Raw genomic sequence first — 11,812 nt, forward strand, 5'->3', positions numbered from 1 at the left:
ATTACATTTGAGATCCTTTCCACATGAGGCTATTCATTCCTGATACTGTACACATACTCTAAAATCCCATGGCTGGGGAGGTGGTAGAATCTAGTAGGGAATGTTGGAAGCCTTGGAGGGGGAGCACAACTTTCTGTTCTGTCCTTAAAACTGGCATGCACCAAGCTATCTTCTAAGTATTTCATTCATACCAGTAGGCAAGCACTACTCCCAGGCGGAATCAGAGAAGCTTTTCTCTGTAATTAGCAGTGATGAATGCAGTGATTTGTGCCAGCTCAACAGGACAGTCACACTGCTCCCTCTAAGGCTCATGAAATAACATGAAAGAAAAGGCAGAAGGAAAGCAAGAGCCAGGGTACAAAGAAGGGTGCTCCAAGCTGTCTTCTGATGAGTTCAGGAGCATTGCCCAGGCCTAAGGGACACATCTACAATGCTCCTCTACATCTAAGGCTCATGGGACATAGAACAGGGGTAAAGAAGAGGACACTAATGAATCTCTCAGTTCTCTTTAGTGAAGCTCCTTCATGCAGTGGAGGGTCAAGAACACAAAGGTCACAAATGGCCAAAGCGTAGAGACCAAGAGTCTGCTGAATTCTGGTCCTGGGTCTGGACTCCTATATAAAACTTCACCCACTCAGGACTCAGGGACCATGGTGGAAGATGGGTGAAAGATTGTAAGAGCCAGGGAGGAGGTACATGACCAATATAGAAACAGAGTCCTACAAGCTCCTGGGAACTTGCTCATACGATTCTATGGCAATGGCGTCAGCATACACAAGCCCCATGCAAACTCAGGCAGACAAAATCCCAGCATAGAAGTGGGGAAATGAACAGAAGACTCCAATCTTAACTGAAGAAATATTGGCAACTGATCCCTACTAAGTGAAGAAGAGCCGATCTTCCTAAAACAAGGGATTCTAGATAGGCTGACTAGACATCAGTGGATGGACTTGCGATGGGAAATGTCTGTGGACACTGACTTGACACAGTGGGGCTTAACAGGGATGACAGAGTATATGGGTTCCAGTGAGGTGGTATGGGAGGGTGCCAATGGGGATGGAATTATAAAGATGTTTAAGATTGTTTGAGGTGTTCTCTATGAAACACACAAAAATTCAATAAAAACAATTAAAAAGAAAAAAAAGCTATTTTCTGCACGTGGCGCAACCCTTGCAATCTTGACCTCACGGCAGATGAGGTTGCCTCCACTTGAACTACTGGCTACCAGTAGCCAGTACTGTTGGGCCAGGGGGGAGGGGAAGTCATCATTGTCAGTTGCGTATCCATGAGTGAACACACCTTGCTTCACTGGACATTTCTAAACCCAAAGTCACACAGATGGTCCTGGTTGAACTCGGGGATCATAAAACACAACAAAAAGACATGAATATGAGAAAAAGATTTGTAGAAAGGGGGCAGTTCAGCAACAGGGCTGAGACGGGGTGGGCTGGGGTGGGGGCTCTGACTCCAGACTGCATTTACACATGTGTTAAATTGTCAGTAAATTTAACAGAAGGAAATAAAAAAGCAGTGTTGATATACGAGGATCTTTGGGAAGAAGAACACTTATTTCTTTGCTAATTGCAGAGAAAGTTCTTATACTATTGAAACTTAAAAGAAAATAAACTATATCATCCAAGAAAGGAAAATTAAAAGTGAACGTGGAACTCTTCACTGTGAGTCACGAACAGCGGACCTCGTGTCCAGATGACATGCCTCTTCCCTTTGAGTCCATGTGGACAGACGCTCTGACAGTAGTAAGTGTCTGACTCTATATCAAAGCAAAATTTATTAAATTTAATAGACCGGAATATTTTCACATGAAGATTACTGTCCCACAGCTGCAGTGAAGTCACTCAGCCATGTTACGATTTTGGTCCTTGACCACTTTGTATTTTCTATAACTACTATTGGTTAGAACCAGACCTGGATTCATCAGCCACATGTTTACAAGCTTCCAGTCTGCACTGTGGAGGGAGGGGGAACGTGTCTGAGAGCGCTCAGTATTACAGCATGTTTGTTAATTGCATATGTGGTGTTTTCATGGTGCTGAGTTTTTGATATGTTTTCTTTGGTTCAATGAAAGTTAGAGTGATGACAAAGCAATCCACAACTTTTTCCTCCCAACTCTACCAATTTCTGGTATAGGTAGCTCTTGAAGAATTATTTCCAGTGTTTTATGTGAAAAAGCAAGGAAACATTTCCATTCTCTGTGACTAAATACCATACAAAAATTGATGGGAAGCAGGACTTATTTTGGTCACAGTTTGAGAGGGTACACTGTGGGAGCTCGGTAGTGCTCATGGTGCTGAGCGTGAGGCTGAATCTCCTCACAAGGCAAGAACAGCACAGACAAGAGACGCAGTCTCTGGCTTACTTTCTCCTCTTGTTCTTTTTCTTCGTCTATAAGCAGAGTCCCTGGAGTGCTGCCGTCCATACTCAAGGAGAGTCTGGTCTCAATTAATCATCCCTGGAAACCTGGGTCTCAGCTAAAGTTCTATTCATTCATGCCCTATTCATCTTAGAATTCAATGAAGTGTGAAAATCAAAGTTATCCAGGGATATGAGGTTCGTGGCTGCCTGTATAATGCTGTGGGGCTCTTTCATGAGGACTGGGGGGTTATTCATTGGACTCTTCAGCCTGGGTTTTCTTCATAAGGTTAGTCACACTGAGAAATATACAACTTGAAGCCCCTATGGCAACTCATCATTAACCAAGGCTTTTAATTCAGTCCCCAATCAGAATAGCATATGTGGTCATCGATACAAATCAAGTCCAGCTTCCTGTATTGACCAGGCCTCCCGTCAACTTTCTCCCTTTTAGCTCCATCATCACAATAGCATTATAAAGTTTTCAAAGAATTTTCCTCTGTCTAAACCTATCAACCCATTCGAGTATGGTTGACTGTGTTCCATACTGCCTGTGGGAGTCTAGCCAGAGTCGTGAGGACCTTAGGGTGTCACTTGTGGCCAGTGCAAGGGGACATGGGCAGGGAGATACAAAGAGGCTGCGTAGACTTACGTGGAGAGAATCGCAGGCATTGAGAAGCCTGACTGACGTGGCTAAAGGAAACTATGTATGTAATGATGAAACAGAAAAGCCAGAGAGGGTAGAATCCTCCCTGTGCTGTGCAGTTGATGACGAGAAGCCAGGATGAGCCCCTCATAGTCTGCCTCAAGCTTCCTTTACTCAGTCTCATGCTGTGGATTTATAAATCTGTCTGTTGAACTATCATAAAAACATCACTTTATTTACATATTTTACCATTTATACGTAAATCAATTAATATGTTGGTGTGTGTTTATGTATTCATGTGTATAAAGACAATAATGTATGTAGGAGGTTTAAATATAAAAAGCTACATGTATATGATATTTTTAGAGAAAGCAAGAGCTGTAATTTTGTGCATCCTATTGTTCTGATCTGAGCACGAGCCCTTCATTATAATCTTTAAATCAAGAACATAAGAACAAACCACTTTGTTCAGTTGGACTCTTGTTCGATTGCCCCAGGCAATTCCAGTGGAAAGTTAAGAGGTATCGTGTCTTCAAAAGCCATTAGTGCTATGTATTTTACTATGTCTCACACTCACCATCATCATCCCCTTTAAGATATAAGAGCATTTTACACCATTCTCTCAGCTTTCTTGAGGGCTCCATCAGCCCCATGAGAAACTCAAACTCGAAACCCACAAGTAATTCAGCGAAGCATGTGACAAGATTGGATACCCTGTTCCTCACCAGATGAGATCGGATACCCAAGCTAAGTGTAACAAGTGTGGAATTTGTCATCTGAAAGGATTCAGAAATGAGCGTGGGAGCTGCTGCTCCATTTGTATTGATTGTCGTGCAGGGAAATAACAAATCTAAGGAGACCAAGTATAAAGAAAACACAAAGCAAAAGGTTGGCTTACATATGCAGAACAGGGTCAGAGTGGCTTCTTGGACAAAATGACAGAGTAGCTGTAATTCAAAAACAAAGAAGGGTGCTGGCAGGCTCAGGAGAAGGGTAAACTTTTAGAGACAGGGTGAACACTAGGCCCAAAGAGACAGATGAAATCAGGGTCTGGAAACTCCACACCAGCAATCATGATTTCCCCATTACCTCACAGTCAGAGGCCCTATCATGCAGTGTTTTTACTTAGAAGAAATGATCCTGATATCCTTAAAATAGCATTCATGAAGACGAAAATTACAATGAAAGGCCTGCCCCAAAAGAAAAAGAAAATATACATGTACATTGTGAATCACTCCTCATTTCATTTCTAAAATGACTGGGTCTGGAAGGGTTTATTTTTGGCAATATTTTAAGTGCCTAAAGGTCTTCCTACATTCATTACCCAGAGTATAAGTTCTTCTAGGTAGGGAGTTTTGAAAATTATGATGTTCACATAAGGCTAAATGCTGATAATTTTATTCTTCCTTTCCTAACACTTTGGCGTTCCAGCTGTGCCCAGAACTCTGGGTGTGAAGTTAAAAAGTACAGAGCTAGGATGGGAGGTGTTTCCAGGAAAGGTGCCAGTGGAGGTAGTGCTAACACCTGTGAAGAACACCAATGCTCGCTGCTTCCAGCTTAATTTAGCAGCTCTGAGAAGTTCAGGGCGATATTAATTAGCAACTCATACCCTTATATTCACAACACCATTTGGTAGGGATAAAACTTAAATCTTGCAAACTGTTATCTTTCTTAACATCATTAAATACTTAGAAATAATTTAGCTTGAGAAGATCTATTAAAGAGGAATGTGCATTTCTTGGTGAAAGTCACTCAGCATCTTTGAATTGCTTAATCTTCAAGGTATTATAGTAGTTACCTTTGCTCATTGTTTGCACAGAGAAGATGAACACAGAAAGTGAAATAACTTGCCTGAGGTCGCACAGTAGAAAGTTTCACTGTCAGGATAAGAATGATCCTAAAACGTTATATCCTATCCAAAAAAAAAAAAGTCTATGTGCAAATCATGTCACCATGGAAGAGCTTCATCTAGGTCATTAAACACAATGTTATTTAAGAACTCTAGAAAATTCAATATGCCAGGTCCATGCTGTGCTTATTATCTCTTCTGATAGCCTGACACAAACTAAAGACAACTGGGAAGCGGGAACCTCAGTTAAGGAATTATCTTCCCCAGGACTGGCCTTTTTCAGTATCTGTGAGGCATTTTCTTAATCCCCAATTGATGCTGGCGAGCACAGAGCTCCATGGAAAGTGCCATCCCTGGGCAGGTATGAAAATGCATCTGAGCAAGTCAGGGGAGCACGCCAGTAGTCGGCAAACTTCTCTGCGTCAGTTCCTGCGTCCAATTCCTGTGTTGCTTTCACTCAGTGAATCACTGCAACCCATTAGCTTAAAGAATCCCTTTCTACCCCAAAGTGGTGTTGGTCAATGCTTTATAACAGCAGCAGGAGGCAAAGCAAGACTCATGGACAGACGCATTGACAGACGAAGCACACTGAGCACATTCACTGAATGTTTGTTTTCGTTACATCACCTTGTATAATAGGTGTTGTAGAAAAATGTAATAAAAATTGCATGAATTTTGAAGAAAATAATAAAACGATATGAAGGCTAAAATCTATTGCTTAAATAAATAATGGCAGCAAGGGGGAGGAATCCAGTATTGAATATAATTTCTAGGACACAGAAAGTAACTAAAACACAAGCTATTTCAGTATGGCCTCCTACTTAAAGCGAAGGAGGAGAGAATCGTACTACACCACTCGTTATTTAATAAAATGTTGTTCATCTACTCATCAAGAAAGATAAATGTGTTTGCAGTGCCTACTTTATAAACTTGGTGTAAATTTCTGCAGCACTATTGTGCTGCTGGTGGACTACAGGGGAGGAGGGTCAGGGATTCAGAACACTTGTAAATCACACACATTACCTTGAACTCTATTATACCTGCTTTACCAACCATTGTGCCTTTTGGTTAGCTGAAGGGCTCCCTAACTCAAGCTCTGGTGATAAGCCAGTTACACCCTCAACCTCTGTTCTCATTACTGTGTTCTGTTGTCATCAGACGTCTCCCTTCTTTATAGCTCCATTTCACATCTGTTCTACTGTCTTTTCAATTGCTGTGACAAAACACTCTGACCAATACCAACTTGGGGAGAAAAGGGTTTATTCAGTTTACATCTCCCTGGTCACAGTTCATCACTGAGGGAGCCCAAGGGAGGAACTCAGGACAGGAACCTGGAGGCAGGAGCTGAGACACAAGCCTTGGAGGAATGCTGCTTACTGGCTTGCTCTCCTGGCCCCTGCTCAGCCTGCTTGCTTATACAACACCTTCCCTGGGTGGCACCACCCACACATCACTCAAGATCAAGAGGATGTCCCACAGACACAGCCACAGGCCAGTCTGATGGAGGCAATTCCCCTACTGAGGCTCCCTCAACCCAGCGGTGTCAAGCTGACAGCTAAAGCATCCAGCTCACAAACGGCAGCAATGTAGGAAAAGAAAAATATAAATGATGGTCAAATGAAGATAAGGCCTGGGGAAGACAATATTTTTATCCTTTTCTCCAACAAACTCTGTATTTCAGAAATGCAGTAACAATGAGAACAGTGGAGCCCAGCCAGCTGTCACTGAGCAACTTTAACTATAGATTCATCTATACATTCAAGCTGTATGGCAGGTCATAGGTGTCTATTGATTTCTCTCTTCTGAAATAGATGGTTTTGTTTAGCTCTGAAAAAGGGAACAATTTTTCTGACACCAGCTCCTCGTTTAATAGTTTTGGAATAACTTATATTTCATTAAGATGATAACTTATTGCATCATACCTTCTGTTGTCTTGCAAACTATTGATTTAAGGTAGTTTTGCACTGCTAGAGCGTCTAATAAATTGGTCCCAGTCAGCAGTGGCATGCTGCGTACTCATCCTTCACTGTATAAACATCGGCCTGGTGTATTTTAGAATGTGTCTGTAGATTTGTTTTCTTGACAAGACCCTTCCCCTCTAAACCTTTTCACTGAAGCAGGCACTGATTTTTTTTTTATAATCCACATAAAACTTTTAGATAAGTGAGAGTATCACAATCAATATTCATAGTGTGATTTATCAGGACAGGGGCTATATCTCTGTGTCTGCCCTGTAAATCCAGTGTGCAGAGCCATTAGTACAGTAATCCATCTCCTGATATTTTAAGCAGGCATTAAGGGGCTTGAAATTCGGAGCAGCTATGAATCACCTGCCTGTGATGTAAGCAGTTAGAGACTCTATTAGCTCAAATTCTTCAGTCTAACTCTTCTCTGCCTTCCTTCTGCCCTCGAGGCTCTGACCAATCTCCCCAGATAATTTGTTTCTTGCTCATTAGGAAGTCCATTTTAAAATTGTGTGACCTCTACAACATCGTCGGGGTACTGTTCTTAAGATACACACTGTCTGTGATTTTTAAGTTACTGTTTTACCTCCGGTGTTTCCAACCACAGATTACCCGCCTCTCATGTTCTAAATGGCAATGTAAGAATTTGGTTTCCACATAGCTAACTCGCACCTGATGTCTATGAAGTTCTCTTACCTAATTGCCTTTGCTAAGTTGCAGAAGCTTGTCAAAAGTCCCGGCAACTTAAGGCATCTTAGATGATATTACAGAACAAGACCTCAAAATGTTTAGGAAATGAGAATTTAAAACTAGTCCATCTTTAAACAGCTATTTAAAAATAGGGAAAAAAATCCAGTGAGTTCTAAGAACTATAGTTGGTTAATAGTAATTACCACATAGGGTATGCAGCAATCCACGAGGAGATGAGACCAGAAAGAGTGTTTCAGGAAAATTTGCACTTATAGATCCTGTAACCATTTGGTAAGTGAATGAATCTATGAGTTCAAACAAACAATGATAAATCAACGGATAAAGACTCTACTCCAACATGCCGATGGCTACATTCTCTTCTACAGGAAGAGCACACTGAGCTTTGTTCTCATGAGTGTTCACATATTATTCTTACCATAGCATCTTCAAAAGAAGTCAAAACTAATTACATTAACCGTTGGGAAGCTTGAAGACCTGTAAAATAGGGTGAAGACCCTTTCCTATTTCCTTTAAACTATCAGATCTGATAGCATTTCAAAAATATTTATTTTCTTTTCATTTCTGTACATGTGTTTGCATGAGTGCGTGCTATTCTATTTTATTATCACTGCTTTTAAAATGTCACCCAAAATAATTTTTACAAATACCCAGGACAGTACCTATTACCTATGATCACATACTAGATAGATCACACATGACAGCACAGAAGAGGGGAAACTGAGGGGAAACTGAAGAAAAGTACTGAGGGATAACTACTCTTCTTTTCTGTGTGGGGAGGGGCTCACAGAGCTAAGAAGGAGATGCGCACAGTGGGACGTGCTTTGATGCCTCGTCCTGCACCCTCTTCTGTGAGTGGTTGTATTCTGGTGCTTGGAGATTTTCACCAGAATCACGCATTACACTCTACTTAGAGCCTTCTAAACATTTTTCTAGCCTGGTTCTCTAAACACTTCTAAATTCCTAATACAATCCCAAGGGTCAGAAACAAAAGTAGACACAGCAACCTCCCTCTCTGATACCGATTTTCTTAGTTGGTTTTGCTCTGACAAACACCCAAAGGAGGAAAATTGACTCCAAGAAGGATTTGTTGGTTTTCAGCCTCAGGGGTTTCTGTCTGTGGTCAGCTGACTCCTTTGCTGTGAGCTTATCATCATGAAGTGGAGCCTGTGATGGAACCAAGTTGTTCGTCTTATAATGGACAAGGAGCAGAGAGAGGCAGGAAGTGACCAGGGGACAAGCACACCAACAATATGTCCCCCCTGACTTTATTTCTCTGGGTGCTCAGCCCCACCATCTAGAGTTCCTGCCACTTCCTCAAATGGCAACACCACTGGAAATTAGTCCTTCAAAGCATGAGCTTGTGGTGAATTTCAGAAGCAGTCTGTCTCCTCTCTCTATGACACTTGTGTGTTTTGCTCTCAGGCAATACAGTATCAGTGCCTCGTTCTAGACTCAGTCATGGTAGAAGACCTTCTTTTAGTTTTCTGTAGTGGAAAGGACATGCTATACTTTGGGATTCTCATGAAGATTCTTAATTTGACCAAAAATGTTTCCCATTAATTGAGTTCTCCCTCTCTGTTCTGATGAGCAACAAGGACGATCAATTAGTGGTTATCTGTTTTGAAAATCCATTTTCAGAAAGAAGGTTTAACTTTCTCTAGCCATGACAGAACATTTTAAGCAAACTCACTTTTGTCACTAAAGCATTATGATTTTAGTTTCTTAAATAAGGTTTATTAACTTTAGCTTTCGGCCTGTCTACTTATGTGTCTGTCCACGAACCTGTGAAATTACCTATCTGTCACCTATGTGATGCATTAATAGTACTACTTCATTCAGGGTACTATTGTTTGTGTGTTTGTGTGTGTGCATATGTGTATGTTTATACACGTGTGCACATAGAGGCCAGAGTATAACTTCAGTTTCTATACCTCAGGAGTCAATCAACTTTTTTTTGTGGGGGGGGTGAGTATAGTCTTACTGGTCTGAATCTCAACCAGTAGACTAGCTGGCTGGTCAGCAAGCCCCAGAGACCTACCTATGTCCATCTTTTCCTTTTGACAGTTACAAGATCCACACCTGGCCCATTGCATAGGTTCTGGGATAAAGCCAGGTCTTCATGTTTGCAAAACAAGCACTTGACCAACTGAACTGTCTCCCAGCCCCTGGGTATTATTCTAAATGCATCAGAAATAACAAATTAGTTAATTTATCTCTTAGTCAATATGAATTACTTTATTCTACTCAATTTGAGGGAATTTATAGTGTCTGAAATTATAAACCCTCTTAGAAACTACGTTTTCTTTTCTGTAATCTCAGATACGACGTCATGAAAATGAAGCTCCACAGGTTCTGTGGATTTGCCTGAGCTTGGGTCAAGCACAGTGGCTCTGCTACTAGTTGCCTTCAGGATTTAAGATTGTAATTGTTACAAAACAAAAGTCCTCTAGTAATTTAAAAGAAAATTTGGAAGGCCTCCCTTTAGTTTCTCCTCTGGTGGCATCAATGCTAACAGATTCTTTAACTGTTTTATGTGAAGGCGTTTCCTAAACACCTTCCACTCTGTGAACCTGCTTCATGCTGCAATCCAGTCCGTCTATACCCTTCTGTTAATGGGATAACACTTCAATTTTCACTGAGAAGGTTTATTTGTTTGGTGTCCTTTTATAACTTCTCCTCTTCAAAGAAAATCATTGGAGAAATTCTTATGTGATATGACAAGGTGAGAAGCCACAAGGAAATTATCCCTGAGCTAACAAAGCTGTAACGATTTCCAAAAGGCATTTCTAGTTTAACTCTGGTTGGATCAAAGTCAAGACCAGTTAGAGACAACGTTGTCAAAGTTTATAAGGCCGACAGATCATGGAAATGATCTGCAGCACAAGATTATAAACAACCAACTTCAGTTGATGCTGATTCTTGCACTGACCCGGTGTTCTATTTTACTTATTTGTGCCCTGCTCATCAATAATTACTTGTTTGTATCTTTAGTTTAAGCTGTCTTCTCTTTCTTTTTGTTAATATAAAATATTTGCTTAAATTCTTGTTCTTTAGTGTGGAAATGCATAGCTCTTAGCTTCTCTCTGAGTACCGGTCATACAGTACCCACATTGTCATGGCCTTATTTTTCCATTCTCGTTTTTTCAAAGTGTTTTAAATTTCCTTGTGACTTTTTATTCATCCTTTGGTTTTAAGAATGTGTTAGTTTTATGCTGTCTTGAATCTAAATTTATTTTTGCTAATAATTTCTATTTTCAACACATTATTAGATTAATCTTCTGTACTAAACGAGTAAAGTTGCTTCTCTTTTGCTTTTAAAACATTTTTTAACATTTGATTGGTATTTTTCAAGCATTGATTTTATTAGCTTATTGTTTCCTACATATAAATATTTTCCCTATTTCCTTCAGATATTTTTAAATGTAAGACTTTGGAAACTGAGATTTTTAAGTATCACATGTTTTTGTAAGTGTGTGTGTGTGTGTGTGTGTGTGTGTGTGTGTGTGTATGCATGACTGTTCATGTGAGTACCTGTATACGGGCAGTCATGCTAATACTATTGGTCAGACGTTTATATAGGGATATTTTTTCATTAATAACCCCCTTATAATTAATTTTTAGGACAAAGACTGTCACTGAACATGTAGCTCACCATTAGTTAGCCAGGAACCCCAGCAGTCCTCCAGCCACTGCCTTGCCAAGGCAGGGATTGGTTATAGTCGTTCACCACCATGTCTTTCTTTACATGTTGGAGTTCTGAATTCAGGTCCTCACGTTTGTGTGTCAAGCATTTCACTAAAACTGAGCCACCTTCTCTGCCACATAATATCTTCTACAGTATTTCCATCACTACTTATTGCACACCTCTGTGTGTGTGGGGGGGTGTATTTCAGAGGGAGAGTGAGAAAGAGAGAGACAGAGACAGAGAAAGAGACTTCTGAACTAACTTTGCCAAGTCTATGTTACCAGCTCTTCATGGTGCCTGAAGTGTTTCTTTCATTGACTCAGTCATCAATTTGGTGAATGTAAAAAATACCCAAAAAGAAAAATTTCAAAGAGAAAAGGATTGTTTTGTTTGCAGAAGTTTCAGTCTGTGAACTTGTTTCTGGAACATGGTTGGGCAAAGCATCATGGAATACAAGAATGAGGAGGGAAGGAAGGAGAAAGAGAAGGAGGGAGAGGGAGAGAGGGAGAGAGGGAGAGGGAGAGAGAGAGAGAGAGAGAGAGAGAGAGAGAGAGAGAGAGAGAGAGAGAGAACCACCCGGGGGGCTC

This window comes from Nannospalax galili, unplaced genomic scaffold (genome assembly GCF_000622305.1).
Source record: "Nannospalax galili isolate Female #2095 unplaced genomic scaffold, S.galili_v1.0 scaffold919, whole genome shotgun sequence".
Lineage (NCBI taxonomy): Eukaryota > Metazoa > Chordata > Mammalia > Rodentia > Spalacidae > Nannospalax > Nannospalax galili.